The 18,360-nt window shown below is 42.5% G+C and overlaps 1 protein-coding gene across 3 annotated transcripts in view; it reads left to right on the top strand.

Moving 5' to 3' along the window:
* Positions 1-9,785: 9,785 nt before the first annotated feature.
* Positions 9,786-18,360, top strand: part of PSPH (phosphoserine phosphatase) — a 16,963-nt gene continuing 8,388 nt past the window's right edge. Inside the window, exons 1-2 of one of the 3 annotated variants that reach the window (XM_014455350.2) lie at positions 9,786-10,010; positions 15,593-15,721. The gene's annotated coding sequence lies outside the window, so the exon portion shown is untranslated. The remainder of the gene's footprint in view (positions 10,011-15,592; positions 15,722-18,360) is intronic. The other 2 variants (XM_006088202.3, XM_014455349.2) reach the window with 2 other exon arrangements.

Genomic DNA, 18,360 nt, shown 5'->3' with positions numbered 1-18,360 from the left:
AATGTGAGAAACATCGATCAGTTGCCTCCCATACGTGTCTCAACGAGGGATTGAACCTGCAACCTGGGTACGTACCCTGGCCAGGAATTGAATCGGTGACCTGTAGGAACATGGGACAGTGCTCAACCAACTGAGCCACACCAGCCAGGGCAGACATTTCTCACCTCGACAGGACCCTCGCCCAGTGTCCTAGGTGTGTTAGGCCTAGGGAAAATGAAGTGATAAATGCAAGGTAGAAAGTGCTAGATGCTTTCAGAAAGCTACAGGATCGGTGCCATGGCATTTGAGGTGAAGCAAGAGTCAGTTCACCTTTCAGACTCAGAACACACTGCTGAGGCCTTACTTAGGCCCTTAAGTCAGGTTTGAAAACTCAAACTTGATTCAACAATGGTGTCCAGCCTTTGAGGGGACTCTACTTTTAAAAAATATGTTTTTATTGATTTTAGAGAGAGAGAAAGAGGGATAAAAAGATAAAAACATTAATGAGAAACACCTATCCGCTGCCTCCTGCATGCCCCCTACTGGGAATCGAGCCTGCAACCCAGGCATGTGCCCTGACTAGGAATCAAACTGGTGACTTCTTGGTTCATGGGTCGACACTCAACCACAGAGCCACACCAGTTAGGCAAGAGGACTCTATTTTTAAGAGAAAAATTCTGAACGATGTCCACAATTGTTTTCTAATTTCTAGTTCCCCAAGTACCAGGTATTTAGTAATGCTTTATATTTCATTTTTATAGATAATAATAAAAGTTATTCAAAAGGTGCCAAAGGGTGTATCGTAAAAAGTTAAGTCTTCCTCCCTCTGGTGTAACTTCCACCAGACAAGCACTGTTACCTTTGGATGCTTTGAATTCCCCCAGATGCTTTCTGAATTTATAAATAAATATATATGTATAAATAAAAGCATTTTTTCTCCACACAAAATGGCAATTTATAATACACATTGCTGCATGTGTTATACTTTAGGTATCTTGGAGATTGTACCATATCAATACAAATAGGGATTCCTCATTCTTATTAACAGCTGCATGATATTACATAGGTTTGTATAAATGAGAATCACAAAAGCACCTATATAAGTTTGAGTAATAGCACAACACAGTAGGAGGAGAGTCATGATGTTACTTGCTGTGCATGCAGATTTATTTAACTACGGTTCGAGATGATGTCACTTAGCCCTACTTTATAGATTAGAAAATTGAGTCAAAAAAGTTAAGTAACTTGTCCAAGGTCACATACTGGTAAACATTGCAAAACTAGAATCCAAACATGAACAGAGATGCAGATTGTAGAATATCAGGCCTCTACTTACAGGTAGAGAAATGGGGAGTGGAAAGACTCGCACTTTCCTGAGGTGAAAAGTTTAAGGGGCACTAAAAATTCAATAATTGAGATCAATTATATATGTACATATTTTAATCCTCACCTCAGGAGTGAGGATGTTTTTTCCACTGATTTTTAGAGAGAGTAGAAGGGAAGGGGATAGAGGCAGAGAGAGAAACATTGAAGTGAGAGAGACACATCAATTAGTTGCCTCCTGCTCAAGCCCTGACTAGGGCTGGGAATTGAACCTGCAACCAAGCTACGTGCCTTTGACCAAGAATTGAACCCGAGACCCTTCAGTCCGTGGGCCAATGCTCTAACCACTGAACAACCCTGCCAGGATGCAATATTTTTTTAAAATCAAAATTAACACAAAAACTCCATAATTAACAAATATCAGAGTTTTAAATTAGGCATCTCCACAAACATCCTCTCAGGCATTAGACAAAGCAAAATAGAAGAATCCCCTTGATTCCTCTAGAGGCAATCTATTTGCATATTTTATTTTACTAGTCTTGGTTATCACAAGTTACTTAACTTTTTTGACTCAATTTTCTAATCTATAAAGTAGGGGTAAGTGACATCCTAGAGAAAATTAAATGTGTAACATGGGTTGTATGTGCCAAATGTGGAAGGTGTAAGTAAATTGTCACTACGGCATTCATATAATGTAATTATTTAATTTTTGTAGCAGCTTGACAGGTTTTCAATTTCTTGCTCTCTCTCTCTCTTCTCCTTCTGGCACCCCCATGATGGGAATGTTGCTACTGTTGAAGTTGTCCCAGAGCCTCCTTACACTATCCTCATTTAAAAAATATATATTTTTTGATTTCAGAGAGAAAGGGAGAAGGAGAGAGAGAAACATCAATGATGAGAGAGAATCATTGATCAGCTGCCTCCTGCAGGCCCCCTACTGGGGATGGAGCCACAACTGGAGCATGTGCCCTTGACTGGAATCGAACCTGGGACTCTTCAGTCTGCAGGCCGACCCTCTATCCACTGAGCCAAACTAGCTAGAGCCACTATCCTCATTTTTTAAAATCCTTTTTTCTTTTTGCTGTTCTAATTGGGTTTTTAAAAAATATATTTTTTTTTATTGATTTTTTACAGAGAGGAAGGGAGAGGGATAAAGAGTTAAGAACATCGATGAGAGAGAAACATCGATCAGCTGCCTCCTGTACACCCCCTACTGGGGATGTGCCCACAACCAAGGTACATGCCCTTGACCGGAATTGAACCTGGGACCCTCCAGTCCATAGACCGACGCTCCATCCACTGAGCCAAACTGGTCAGGGCTAATTGGATATTTTCTACTTCCTGATATTCCAAATCACTGATTTAATTATCTGCTGTATCTACTCTACTGCTGATTCCCTGTAGTTTATTCTTCATTTCAGTTAGTATATCCTCATTTCTGACTGGCTCTTTTTTATGCTTTCCATGTCTTTTTTTTATGCTGTTGAAGTTCTCAGTAAGATCCTTGAGCATCCTTATAGCCATTGTTTTGAACTCTGTATCTGGTAGTTTGCTTGCCTCTATTTAATTTAGTTCTTTTTCTGAAGATTTCTCCTGTTCTGTCATTTGTGACCTGTTTCTTTGTCTCTTCATTTTGGCTGCTTCCCTGTGTTTGTTTCTATGTATTAGGTAGAGCTGCTACATCTCCCGGACTTGGTAGAGTGGCCTTGTCTAGTAGGTGTCCTATAGGGCGCCCCCTAGTCACCTGAGCTGGGTGCTCCAGGTGCACCTCTGTGGAGGCTCTGTGCACTGTCCTGTTGTAGTTGAGGCTTGATTGTTGTTGGCATGTCATTCGGAGGAATTGACCCTATGACTGATGGGCCGTGAGGACCGAGGGCCAACTGCAACTACAGCAGAGTTATTGTCGTGCAGGGGCTGGCCCTACAGAGCAGGACTTGCTTCAATAGGACTTTGGTGCTCGCTGAGTTCACCCCTTGAGTGTGTCATTTATGGAGGTGCTAGGGTTGTAATCTGGTGTGGTCAGAAGCTGTCCACTGGGTGCACTGGCTCTGAGGCCTCCCAGAAGGTACATGGTCAGCCACCACCTGTGCTCTTCCTGGGGCCGCAAGCTACAGAGTGATCTGCAGATGGCTGCTACTTATGCTGGACTTGGAGGTGTCTAGGAGAGGCCAAGCTGTGAACCAAGGCCAGTTGCTGCTAGTGCTAGTGCCAGGCCTGGGACCACTTACCAAGAGGTACAGGGTACACAGAGGCCAGATTTGAGAGATTTTAAGAAAATCTGAAGAGAGGAAAAGCCACTAGAAACAGCTTGGGTGGGCCCGAAATTTGGGTGGGGCAGGGTCTCAGGGAATCACCAGGGCGGGGCAAATAGGGTTAGCTAGGTTGATGGAGACTCCCATGTGGCACCTGCCTGTGGGCTCTGTGGAGAAAGGCCTCTTCCAGCTCTCCTGTCTGGGACAAAGCTGCCTCTAGCAGCTTTCACACCAATGCCAGACAACTCAGTACCTCCCCTATGTCCCTGGTGCCTTTCTAGCTGCTGCCCCAGTGCTGGAGCTCAAAGCAAATGAGTCAAAGTAAGTCTGCTTGGGCCCTTTAAGAGGAATGCCTGGGCCCTGGCCAGTGTGGCTCAGTTGGTTGAGCACCCATGCACCGAGAGGTTGCTGGTTTGATTCTGAGTCAGTGCACATGCCCGAGTCGTGGAATCAATACCCAGTAGGGAGCATGCAGGAGGCAGCCGATCAATGTTTCTCTCTGTCTCCCTCTCCCTCTCCCTTCCTCTTTCTCTAAAATCAATAAAAACATCCCTAGCTGGTTTGGCTCAGTGGATAGAGCATCGGCCTGAGGACTGAAGAATCCCAGTTTCGATTCCAGTCAAGGGCATGTACTTTGAATTCAGGCTCCTACCTGGTCCAGGCCCTGGTCAGGGCTCATGCAAGAGGCAACCAATAGATGTGCTTCTCTCACATCGGTATTTCTCTCTCTCTCTTCTACTCTCTAAAAATTAATGGAAAAATATTCTCGGGTGAATAATAATAAAATCAGTAAAAATATTTAAAAAAAAAAAAAAGAGGAATGCCTGGGATTCCAGCTGCACTGTGTCACTAAGCCATAATCCCCGCTGGTTTTTATAACTTTTATAGCCAGAAGTTATGGGGACTTCTCTTCCTGGCACTGGAACCCTGGGCTGGGGGGCTTGATGTGGGGCTGGGACTCCTCCTTCTTTTTGCTGTTGTTGTTAACCCTCATCTGAGGATATTTTTTCCATTGATTTTTCTTTTTTAAAAAAATAATTTAAAAAAATATTTTTATTGATTTCAGAGAGGAAGGGAGAGACAGAAACATCAATGATGAGAGAGAATCATTGATCAGCTGCCTCTAGCACACCCCCTACCAGGAATCTAGCCCATAACCTGGGCATGTGTCCCTGACTAGGAATTGAACCAGTGACCTCTTGGTTCATGGGTCAAACCTCAACCACTGAGCCATAGTGGCCAGGCTAGATGTTATCTTTAGGGAGGAAAAGATCAGGGGGTCTAAACTGCATGAGCATCAATATGCTAGGGGCAAGGTTCTTGTTTTCCCAGTTTTGCCCTTTACTAGGCATCTGGGGCTTTCTGCTGGGGTGAGTTTCTGTACCTGGCCCATTGTCCTGGCTCTGCTCATGTCTGTCTAACTGCCTATAATATTTCCAGTAGTAAAGAGAGTAGTAGTAACAGTACAAAAATAGAAATATGCAAAATGTCATCATTGGATACTTCTAGTTAAACACTTATAAGAGGCAAGAATCTGGGTAACCATGTATTTGATATCATTTAACGTTTTTGTCAAATTAATGAATATGAGATTGACTGGTTGATCCTAATGTCACTGGACAAAGTGGGGGAAAGAAAAGGATGAGCTCAAAGGATTCAAATTCCCAGCTCAAGCATTGTATAATGACCTGAAAGGTTCTAAGTCTATCCATCCTGAGTCTTTAATGTCAGTAGCTGTATAGTTCAAATAGCTAAAAACTGAACTCAGAATCTCATGTAAGTGGCTGACTTGCAATGCAAATTGACAAATGAGGGCATTGATGAAGAAGGAGTGGTATCCTGAAATTTGGAATGGAAATGTGAGAACACCCTGAGGAAATCTGGATGTTGAGCTCCTAAACCTTGTTGAATCCTCTTTGCCAGTAGAAGCAGCCTCTCTATCCCTGTCTCTGGAGATCTACCCTGCATTGCCCGGTGAAACTGTGATGGTCTCCCCTGAGGCAGTTCCCTTACAAGGCACTGATTGTCTTCAGGACCCATGCCCTCCACCCCTCTTTTCTTCTAGAACTATAATGACTGAAGTCCCAGCAGGCCCTGGAGGCCCAAGTAAATTACAGGAATAAGTGGCCCAAAGATCCATGATGCCAATTCCTGCTACACCACCTTCTTCTCACAGCCTGCGCCTGTGGGAAGGAACAACGCATAGAACGTTTCCTGTGATCAGTTAACAGAGGAAGAGACAGCTTGGGCCTGGTTTACAGACGGTTATGCAGGCACCACCAAAAAGTGAACAGCTGCCCTTTTACAGCTCCTTTCTGGGACTTCCCTAAAGGACAATGGTAACAGAGACTCCTCCCAGCAGGCAGAATGTCAAGCAATGAATCTGGTGACTAGTATATACTTTGCTTGGAAGGAGAAATGGCCTGATGAGTGATTATATACCAATTTATGGGCTGTGGCCAATGGTTTGGCTGGATAGTCAGGGACTTGGAAGAAGCATGATTTAAAAACTGGTGACAGGGAAGTCTGGGGAAGAGATTTGTGGACCTCTCTGAATGGACATAAAATGTGAAGACATTTGTGTCCCATGTGAATGTTCACCAAAGGGTGACCTCAGCAGAGGAGAAATTTAATAAGTGGCTAGGATAACTTGTTCTGTGGATACCAGTTGACCTCTTTTCCTAGCCACTGCTGTCACTGCCCAATGAATTAATTTTATGAGGAACCACCACACTGTTTTCCACAGTGGCTGTACCATTTTAGATTCCCATCAATAGGGCATAAGGGTTCTAATTTCTCTACATGTTTATTGGTTTTTGTTTGTTTTTTTTGTAGTAGTCATTCTAATGGGTATAAGGTGGTATCTCCTTGTAGTTTTGATTTGCATTTCCCCCGTGATTAGTGATGGTGAACATCTTTTCATGATGCTTTTTCTGCATCAGTTGATACAATCATGTGGTTTTCCTTCTTTAGATTGTTAATCTATGCCGGGGCTGACCAGCAACCCCTGAACGACGGATGAACAGATTACTCTGACACAGTTTGACTGTGGGGGAGCGTGCTAAGGAACGGCCTGACTGACAGCAGACAGGCAGCCTCGATTGCCTGCTTGTTAGCCTTTTATTGCAGTTTTTACCTTTAGATACGATCAGTAGGTGAGTAATCTTGGGAGGACACACGTGTTTACATTGTCCTCTAGGCAAGGGCATCCAGGGATGAAGCATAGGGATTCCAGTAAGCACCCAGGGGTCTGCATACGCACAGGCTTGTTTGGAAAGGTCAAGGAATAATTAGGGGCGCCGCCTTCGACACTCCCCTGTCTCCCCTAAGTCGGAATTCCGATAAACAGGGCAGGCGGCCTTCCACACACTTCCCTTTTCTCAGAATGTCCTCCTTACAAACTTTTCAACCAAGTCTCCTGTGCTCCCCAACAAATATAGAGGGTTAAATTGATTGATTTTCTAATGTTGAACCCATCTTGCATACCTGGAATAAATCCCACTTGGTCATGATGTATAATCTTTTTATACATTACTGGATTTGATTTGCTAATATTTTATTAAGGATTTTTGTGCCTAAGTTCCTGAGATACTAATCTGCAGTTTTCATTTTTGTACTATCTTTGTTTAGTTTCGGTAACAGGGTAATGCTGGCTTTATAAAATGAATTGGGAAGTGTTTATTCCTTTTCTATTTTCTAGAAGAGTGTGTATAAAATAGATGTTAATTCTTCCCTAAATGTTTGGTAGAATTCTCCAGTGAAATCATCTTGACCTGGAAATTTTTTCCCCAAAAGGTTCTTTTTTCTTTTTTTTAAAAACAACAACAACAACAACAACAACACACAACACCCTGCAGATTAAATTTAAAAAATTAATATAGGAATATTCAGGTTATCTATTTTTCCTATTGGGTGAGTTTGGTAATTTGTGTTTTTTCAAAGGAATTGATTGATTTTTATCAAAGTTGCATTTATGTGCATAGTATGTTTAAAGTACTTTCTTCCTATTCTCTTAATATGTGTGAGGTCTACAGTGATATCTCCTTTTTCATTCCTATTTTGGAAACTTGTGTTCTCTCTCTTTTGTCCATTGTCAGTATTGCTAGAGGTTTTTCAATTTTATTATTCTTTTCAACCAACAAGCATTTGGTTTTATAAAATTTCTCTATTGTTTTGTTTTTCATTTCATTGATTCCGGCTCCAATATTAATTATTTCCTTCCTTCTGCTTGTTTTGGGTTTATTTTGCTCTTCCGTTTTTTCTCTCTCTGTTCTTTATTGACCTCACTGCAAGTTCACTGACCTTTCCCTTTGTAGTCTCTGTTAAACCAATTTAGGGCATTTTTATTTCAGCTGTTGTATTTTTCAGTTCTATTAAAAATTTTTCCATTAAAAATTTTCCATTTCCGCTCTGGCCAATGTGGGTCAATTAGTTGGAGTGTCATCCCATACATCGAAGGGTCTTGGGCTTGATTCCCCCTCAGGGCACACACCCAGGTTGGGGGTTTGATTCCCCAATCTTACGACCATATTTTAGAAGGCTATTTTATTAGCACTGACTTATAGAAAAATAGTACTTGATTCTAACATAGTTAATTATTAGAAAACTTGTTAGCTTATGAAAGTGGGATCTATACAAAACCTTTCAGGAACACTAGTATTCTTTGTATTGCTTTTTACTAACCAATTATGATTCAAGCTTTGCAAAATAATTTGCTAATGTTTTTATTATGACTTCATTATACTGTATTGTATTTGGTTCATATTTGCTATTTAACATTATTCCAGAAGAATAACAATGAAGCATCTATGATCTGTTTATATTTTATGCCTGGTCTGGCAAGATCACTTCCTGATTGTTACATGTACCTGTGCCTGTACCTGATTGTTACATGTACCACCCATTAGCTTCCTCTGGACTTTTTTTTTTTTTTTTTTAATGTGGTATGTGCTCTAGCTAAACAGTGTGTACAACACTGCCATCTCATGCCCACAGATGTTAATACAGGTGTGAGGTGGGCATTGGGACTAAGTGTAGTTGACAGATTTTACTTAGTATAAATATTTTATTTGAACTCTATTTCATATTAAGCATGAAATATAAATAATTGCAGACATGAATTCTGCCTTTCACATTTATTGTACTTGGCATTCTTTTCTCCTTTAAATAAACTCTCAATTACCATTTATACTTATAGTATATACAAATATTTGGTATTTAACATCTTGTTTCCTTTATTAGACTTGTTTCTAAATTACCACAAAACATAAACAGGTTCTTGATTAGATTGTTATTTTCAACTCCCTTATTTTGCCTCCCCCCCCCCCATTAATTGTATAGTCTTTTACCTCATATTTCAAAACATCAAAATTCCTCCTCTGCATCCTTCTTCAGAACCATCTCCAGCAGATCTGGGAGGAATTAAACCGGGTGTGCCACAAACATACCACCGTTTTCTTACTTAATGAACTATGAGAATATTGAACTTAAAGGCGCATCTAACCAAAGAGCACCAGGCCTCTTGTTTCTGAATGAACTGTGGTTTTGAGGGGTTCTGTAGCAGAGGGCAGGGAATCTGTGACCAAGTGTCTTGCTCCAGCAATTGCATCCCTTCTGCGGGAGGGAGCACGTTGGAGGGCGCCTGCAGAGCTGACCGTCAGCATCTCAGGCTCAGGGTTGTGTTTAGGGTGGGACCTCACCGCGCAGCTCCAGCCAGCTGTACCCGAAGGTAAATAAATGTTAGGGGACAACCAGTTTTCCTTATTGTAGTCAACATAAGAAAGTAAATAGCTGGGCAAGTGACACCTAGAAGAAAAGATGAAGAGGGAAAAAAAGGGTGCAAAGGCTCCCTTTGTCATTCATGGTTTCCTGCATTTTAGTTGCGAATATACGTGGTTTTAAACGTTCTCTTGGGACCTACGTTCCTACAAGAGCTTAATGTCAAAACAGGCCTCTAAGAGGCTTTTGTTAGTCGCAAAGTCAGTGCAGAGGTCCCTCGTTTCTCTCACGTACCCTGATCCAAGTGGTGGTGACGGTGGGTGCTCTTTCTCTCCTCTGCCGAGTGGAGGTGGTGCTGTCCCCAGCTCTGAGGCGAAGCGTGCGCCGTGAAGTGCAGGTCTAGGGTGCAGGCGGGGAGGCCGGGAGGGAGGAGGGGGCGGTCTCAGGGAGCCCCTCCCTGGGGGCGGGGACAAGGGCTTCTCCCCAGCCCGGCTCCGCAGCCTTCAGTTGAGATAAAACACTTGCAAAACAGACCTGAAAGCACCGCCCTATCAGCAGATTTCAAATGATTGCTTGATAAAGAAAGGCTCTGCGCGTCTGCTCCGGTCACTTGCCTCGGAACCGCGCGACCGAAGGTGGGAGCCGGCCCTGGGCCCCCTGCTGTCGGAAGGTTCCAGCAGCGGGAGTCCTGGAGGCGGCGGCGGCGGCGGCGGCCCAGGAAGGAGCAGCAGCACCAGGGTAAGTTCGGGCATGTGTTTGTCACCCCGTGTGCCCAGCTTTCTGATTCACCCGCCTGCCGCGTGCACATTCAGCGCCTCTGTGATCCTACATTTATGTCTCTTAATCGCGATAGATAAAGCATTTCATGGGATTACAAGGCTGTCTTTTCATCAGTTTACTTTCGTGTAGCTTTACTTGTTCCATCCCACGGCTGCCTGTTGCCAAACAGCATGAATGAATGATGCAATCCTGCACAGGGGAATCAATGCAAGATTAGAAAAAGCTCCAAAGTTTAGAGTTGCAGTGTCTGACTTTGCCATCTTCTTTCCCATTAGAATTAGAATTTTAAGTAAGTGCTGGTTTACCAGGTACATTGTTGTAGTTGGAGAGATACAGCTTCACATTGGGAGTTAAACAAATAAGTATTTCATTCATAAACTTATTTACTCTATCTTCTTTATGTGCCTTGCACATTGTGGTTAAATATTTGGCCGGAGCCCGGCGGGTGGCTCTGTGGTTGAGCGTGGACCTATGTACCAGAAGGTAACACAAGGTTGATTCTCGGTCAGGGCACATGCCTGGGTTGCAGGCTCATCCCCAGTAGGGGGCGTGCAGGAGGCAGCCAATCAATGATTCTCTCATCATTGATGTTTCTATCTCTCCCTCTCCCTGCCTCTCTGAAATCAATACAAAAAATATATATTTTTAAAAAGATATACTCTCGCCCGGCTGGCGTGGCTCAGTGGTTGAGCATGGACCTATGAACCTGGAGGTCATGGGTTCAATTCCTGGTCAGGGCATATACCCAGGTTGTGGGCTTCATCTCCAGTGTGGGGCCTGCAGGAGGCAGCTGATCAATGATTCTCTCTCATCATTGATGTTTCTAGCTCTCTCTCCCTCTCCCTTCCTGTCTGAAATAAATAAACTCAATAAAAATATTAAAAAAAACACACAACAGTGGTGAAACTTAGAGTAATTAAATATTAAAAAAACATATACTCTCTTACCCTGAATTAAAAAAATAAGTAAATAAATATTTGACTGGTATTGGAATGAGGATCAGGGAAGACAATAATAAAATCCAAGATTTCTATATTTTATTACAACTGCCTGGTAGATTTTCACTATAATAATGATCATGGTCCTGTCACTTTCATGTTGGTGAAACTAAGCAGTTGGGATGTTTTATGTTTTTAAGTGATTTGATACATGCCTAATTTTTTTAAGCTAATGTTTTATTAATGTCTAATTTCATTCAACAATATGCACCCATTTTAAGTGTACATTATGATGAATTTTGAAAATTTTACACATACTTGGTCACCACCACAGTAGAACACTTCCATTACCCCTGAATGTTTCCTAGGGCCCCTTTGCACTCAGGTACCCCCATCCCTAGCCCTCCTGACCTGATTTTTGTCATTTGTATAATGCATTTGTTTGTGTTTTCTAAGGTTTCATATAAATGGAATCATATTGTATGCACTCTTTTGTGTCTGGCTTCTTTTGGTCAGTATAATTTTTAAAAATATTTATTGATTTTATAGCAGAAATCAGTAATTCATTCCTTTTTATTGCTGAGTAGTGTTCCATTGTGGGGATATATATACCACAATTTGTTTATCCGTTTATCTGCTGATGGACAGACATTCTAGTTCCTATCATGAATAAAGCAGCTATGAATACGTTTTCATTTCTGTTGGGTAAATCTCCAGTAGTGAAGTTGCTGAGTCTTACGGGAATTATATGTTTAACTTTGTAAGAAACTGCCAATCTGTTTTCCAAAGTGGTTTTACCATTTTACATCCCACCAGCAATCTATGAGTTCCAATTGTTCCTTGTCCTCAACAATACTTGGTATTGTCACTTTATTGTAATAATTCTTCTTCCTTTTTTTTGTTACTCTTCTCCCGAGGATATTTTTTAGAGAGAGTGGAAGGGAGGGAGAGAGGGGGGAGAGAGAGAGAGAGAGAGAAAGAGAGAGAGACATCGACCAGCTGCCTCACCCATCTGGGGCTGGGTATCAAATCTGCAACCCAGTCCAGCCACTATGGTTCAGTGGCTGAGCTACGACCTATGAACCAGGAAGTCACAGTTTATTCCCAGTCAGGGCACATGCCCAGGTTGCCGGCTTGATCTCCAGTAGAGGGGCATACAGGAGGCAGCTAATCAATGATTCTCTCTCATCATTGTTGTTTCTATTTCTCTCTCCCTCCCTGAAGTCAATAAAAATATATTAAAAATAAAAACAAACCTACATCCTCTCTCTCCCATTTTTTTTTAAAATATATTTTATTGATTTTTTACAGAGAGGAAGGGAGAGAGATAGAGAGTTAGAAACATCGATGAGAGAGAAACATCGATCAGCTGCCTCCTGCACATCTCCCACCGGGGATGTGCCCACAACCCAGGTACATGCCCTTGACCGGAATCGAACCTGGGACCCTTCAGTCCGCAGGCCGACGCTCTATCCACTGAGCCAAACCGGTTTCGGCCCATTTTTTTTTTGGGAGGCAACCTAATTTTTGGTGGCCTTGTTTCTGCAAGGCTTAAAAAACAAAAAAACAAAAAACAAACAAACAAACAAAAAAACCCTGCAAACCTGCAACCCAGGTACCTGCCTTTGACCAGGAATCGAACTTGAGACCCTTCGGTACTCAGGCCAACATTCTATCCACTGGGCCACATCAGTCAGGGCTCTGACTTATTTCACTTAGTATAATACCCTCAAGTCCATACATGTTGTTGCAAATGGCAAGATTTCTTTCTTTTTCAAGGTTGAGTCATTTTCCATTGTATATAGGTCTCTTGTCTTTTTTATCTATTCATCTATAGATAGATACTTAGGTTGCTTCTATATCTTGGCTGTTGTAAATAATGCTGCAGTGAACATAAGGGTGCATATGTCTTTTCGAATTAGTGTTTTAGTTTTTTTTGGATAAACACCCAGAAGTGGAATTTCTGGGTCATAAGGTAGTTCTATTTTTAATTTTTTGAGGAACCTTCATACTGTTTTCCTTAGTGGCTGAACCAATTTGCAATCCCACCAGCAGTGCACAAGGGTTCCCTTATCTTCACATCCTCACCAACACTTGTTTGTTGATTTATTGATGATAGCCATTCTGACAAGTGTGAGGTGAAACCTCATTGTGGTTTTAATTTGCATTTTTCTAATGATTAGTATCATTGAGCATCATTTCATATGTCTGTTGGTCATCTGTATGTCCTCTTTGGATAAATGTCTATTCAGGCTCTTTGCCCATTTTTAAAAATTGGGTTGTTGTTGTTTTTTGGTGTTTAGTTGTATGATTTTGTTATGTGTTTTGGACATTAACCCCTTATCAGATGTATCATTGGCAAATACCTTCCTTTTTTTCCCCCCTCTGACTCCTGAGGACTTATTCCTATAGTTGATTTCTAGTTCCGTGCCACTGTAGTCAGAAAATATGCTTGATGTAATTTCAGTCTTCTTGAATTTATTGAGGTCTGTTTTATGGCCTAATAATATGTGGTCTAGCCTGGAAAATGTTCCATGTTCATTTGAGAAAAATATGTAATCTGCAGTTTTGAGATGAAATAGTCTATAAATGTCTATTAAGTCAATTGAGTCTAATGTGGCAGTATAGCCATTATTTCCTTGTTAATTTTCTGTCAAGGTGATATATCCATTGTGGTAAATGGATTATTTAAGTCTCCAACTATTGTTACCAGAAAGGGACTGGGTCTGGAGCAGGTATGCCTCAGGCCGGCCTGTAGTGCGTGAGTTCTTGACTTCCTGCAGGAAAGATTCACAACACCAGTCCAGGTGATTTTGAGAGAACATTTATGAAGGCTAGGGACAGTGAAACAAGGAAGGGCCTAGGATAGAAGCAACAGGCGAGGGACTGGGTGGGGAAATGAGCCTAGGCCGGGCTGCTTTGGCTCACTAAGAAGTCAGAGACAAGAGGGCCTTGGGGACAGGGTCAGGGGGATAGCCCAGATGAGCTGTAGCTGCCCATTGCTCCTGGTTGCAAGTCTCTGGAGTCCCTTAGAATTTAGGACAGGGGTTCTCAACCTTCCTAATTCCGCGACCCTTTAATACAGTTCCTCATGTTGTGGTGACCCCCAACCATAAAATTATTTTCGTTGCTACTTCATCACTGTAATTTTGCTACTGTTATGAATCGTAATGTAAATATCTGATATGTAGGATGTATTTTCATTGTTACAAATTGAACATAATTAAAGCATAGTGATTAATCACAAAAACAATACGTAATTATATATGTCTTTTCCGATGGTCTTAGGCGACCCCTGTGAAAGGGTCATTCGACCCCCAAAGGGGTCGCAACCCACAGGTTGAGAACCGCTGATTTAGGAGATGCACGCCTGTAGGGGAGGAAGATGGGGAAGGGGAAGGTGCGGGCGTGTTCCTGGGAGGGAGAGCACTTGTGCTGGGACCTTCGAGTTGAGGGGTTTTAAAGGCTGGGGTTTAGGGGAGGTCTTAGGGGAGGATCTCAATAGAATATTCATCAGCTTTATGCTGATGCACCAAAAGGTGATTCTCTCCCCTTAACTTCATCAGTCCTTGGGTGTGGTTGGCAATGGCACTGATTGGATTTCTGCTATTTCCCTGAGGAGGGTGATTTAAGCAATGTATCCTCTTGTGGGGGGAGAAATGTAAACCATTTACCCTTTTGTTGTTGTTGTTAATCATCACCCAAGAATATTTCTTCCATTGATTTTTAGAGAGAGTGGAAAGGAGGGAGAGAGACACATCTATTGGTTGCCCTTGACTGGAATGGACCCCGAGACCCTTCACTGGCCGACGCTCTAACCACTGAACCAAACCGGTTAGGGCTAAACCATTCGCTCTTAAGTGTCCTTGGTTACCGAAGACAGGATTTTGCGATTTACTAGATTGCTGTAAACTGCTTGGCAGTTTAACTATGTCTCCGTTTCCCTGGTCCACGTGTCCTGGCTTACTAGCCAGTCTCAAGAGGCTGAGTACCCTGAGCCCTTTTTGAGTTCTGTAAGGGCCGGATTGGAAGCTTGTGAATCATTTTCATTCTGGCTCCCCTCACCTTTGCTTTTCCTGGCCTCGTGTTCTTACACGTCTTTTTATCTTTTGGTTTTCCTCAGAGCTTTTGCACTTTTACCCACATCTCTTTGCAGTTTTAATTCGGAGGACTGTAATTCAAGTGGTAGGCTTTGTTCCCCGTTCAGCAGCGGGCGGCTCTGACTGTTCTTGGAATGCTGAGCACTTTGACTCCTCAGTTAGAAGGCAGCAGGGGCTGTTGTGCAGAGTCTACAAACACCTTGTGGGTGTTTGCATTTTGTTCTCCCAGTGGGTCCTCTGTCCCTTTTCCTCTCCTTTGTACCCGGCGACTCGGGGGCAGGTAATTCCCTGTCGCACCTGAAGCTTTTGCAGAGTCAAAGCCATAGAAAAGAATGTGTTTCACCCCTGCCTGGTGCTAGAAGGAGGCAGAGGTCAAGTGTGTCCCGAAGAAAGCAGTCTTGGGAAACAGTCCTAGGAGGAGGGAGAGTGAAGCCAGACAGCCTCCCTCTTTCTAATCCTGTGTCTGGACCTTGATGTTCATTTCCTTGTACTTTGTTTCTAGGCGCTTTTTGCTCTTGCAGAACTCTCAGGATCGCAAAGAAATTTGTAGTCAGAACCTTATGCTGCATTTTTGCTGAGGAAAGAAGCAGGAAGAGAAGAGCGTCTCCTAGGAACCCAGCGTGGGAGGAACGTGAGTCGGATTTGTCTTTTGTTGTTGTTCTTATGTGTTTGTCTATCAGTTAAGTAGTCTACTCACAATTTTAAATTTTGAAAATGGCCTGCTGCAACCTCTGTGGTACGCATAAAATCTCAGGTTCCCTCTTTTTTATCCTAAAATGTACTATAAGTGGGACCCCTAGTCCTAGTTACAGGGAATAATTTTTTAAAAAAATATTTTTATTGATTTCAGAGAGGAAGGGAGAGGGAGAGAAACATCAATGATGAGAGAATCATTGACTGGCTGCCTCCTGCACGCCCCACACTGGGGACTGAGCCCGCAACCTGGGCATGTGCCCTGACCGGGAATCGAACCGTGACGTCCTTATTCATAGGTCAGCGCTCAACCACTGAGCCATGCCGGCTACAGGGAATGATTTTGACTCTCCTCTGATCCAGAAGCTTCTCAGACTCCTTTGTTCATTGTCTCAACTGCCTAAAGGGCATGAAACAGACTCACCCCTCCTGCCATATTGGCTACATTCCAATAACACTTTATTTATGGATCCTGAATTTTGAATTTCATGTAACTTTTATGTGTCTATAAAAAGGAAATAATCAGAGTCACTTGAAAATGGAGTTGGAGCTGTCATCTCAGAGGGACTGTCTTGCTCATCTTCTCAAGCCTTTGTAATGTTAAAACTGGGCAAAATAACCTTTGGACTGGGCCTAAAGCAGCATTGTGCCTCCAGCAACTGTTTGCAGAGACGACAAGAAATCAGATATTGTGACTTCAGGGACGGACCGGACTGAAAATTAACAACATTCTTTAGAGTTAGCGCCACTATGTTAGCTTATCTGCACCTATAGAAATGCCTTCCTTCTATTGATGTGATTGGTCCCTTTCCTTTCTCATAAACACTCCTTGACTTCTAATCAGAACACTATTTAGGTTTCTTTTTGAATCAGTGCTTCCCCAATAGCTATTCTTTTGATCTCAAATGCTTGTTGCCTTTCACTCTGGCCTTTTATCTTTAGGTGACATGTCACAAAATATTCTTCTTCTGTTGATTTTTTTTCAACTATTTTAAATGTAAAAAACTTTTGGCCTGTGCGCCTAAGGGTTGAGGGTTCCATTTCCAGTCCAGGGCACATACCCGGGTTGCAGGTTTGATCCCTGAGTCCCAATCGGGGCAAGTGCTGGAGGCAACCAATCGATGTGCCTCTCTTACATCGATGGTCCTCTCTCTCTCCCCTCTCTTTCCCTCCCTCTCTTCCACTCTGAAGATCAATGAGAAAAAATATCCTCGGGTGAGGATTAACAAAAAAATAAAAAACCACTCTTCATAGGCCATACAAAAACAGGTGGCAGGCTGAATTTGCTGACCCCTGGCTTAAAAGACATTTTTTTTCCAAGTCAACTTTGAACTGGGTCATTCTGTCAGATGCATTGGTTAGAAATCAGTTAGGAAGTGAGTGGCCATCTCCTGTGAGTCTGTTTCCAGCCGATGTCTATTCTAAATACAGATTATTCCTATCATTCATGTGGCCTTGTTCATGACACATTACTCTCTTTGGGGTCAGACTGGTCCAGGCAACCTCTAGGATCCTGTTCATGCCCATGGTTCTAGTCTGATGATTTTCTTAAAAAGAAAAAAACCTCAAAATTATTTTTGAAACTGTCCTCCATAGCTTCTGCAATGCTGGGGTCTCCCAGAGTTTCTTCCTGCGACCTCTCCTTTTCCTTTTATTTCCCGGGATCCTGACTTCAAGGTTCCATTCCCGGGGGGCTCTGTCCTCAGCCCTCTTCTCTCTCTTCTCCGCTCCAGTGACTGTCATCAGGCCAAACCTTTAGTTACACCTTTATTTATTTATTTATTTATTTTTAATGAAATCTTTATTGTTCAGATTATTACAGTTGTTCCTCTTTTTCCCCCCCATAACTCCCCTCCACCCAGTTCCCCTCCCACCCTCCGCCCTCACCCCTCCCCACTGTCCTCATTCATAGGTGCACGATTTTTGTCCAGTCTCTTCCCGCATCCCCCATACCCCTTTCCCCCCAAGAATAGTCAGTCCACTCCCTTTCTATGCCCCTGATTCTATTATAATCACCAGTTTATTCTGTTCATCAGATTATTTATTCACTTGATTTTTAGATTCACTTGTTGATAGATGTGTATTTGTTGTTCATAATTTGTATCTTTACCTTTTTCTTCTTCTTAAAGGATACATTTCAGCATTTCATATAATACTGGTTTAGTGGTGATGAACCCCTTTAGCTTTTCCTTATCTGTGAAGCTCTTTATCTGACCTTCAATTCTGAATGATAGCTTTGCTGGATAAAGTAATCTTGGTTGTAGGTTCTTGGGTATTCATCACTTTTGAATATTTTCTTGCAACTCCCCTTCTTGGCCTGCCAAAGCTTCTGTTGAAGAAAATCAGGCTGACAGTCGGAAGGGGATTTCACATTGAAAGGTAAATGGAGTCCTCCTTTCCTCCTTTGCTGGCTTTTAAAGAATCCTCTGCATTTGGATTTTTGCCTCCTAGGGCAAATGTGTAATTTATTGGAGGGGGGCTATGGGGGAGAGGACCTTCTCTTTTGGGATATTCACTTTTTGGTTTTGGGTGTTCTCCTCTTTCGACTTCGCTTGGAACACTGGGGTGAGAACCCCA

The sequence above is a fragment of the Myotis lucifugus genome, unplaced genomic scaffold (assembly GCF_000147115.1).
Source record: "Myotis lucifugus unplaced genomic scaffold, Myoluc2.0 scaffold_45, whole genome shotgun sequence".
In the NCBI taxonomy this organism is placed as follows: Eukaryota; Metazoa; Chordata; class Mammalia; order Chiroptera; family Vespertilionidae; genus Myotis; species Myotis lucifugus.
This window is presented reverse-complemented; position numbering and strand designations above follow the sequence as displayed.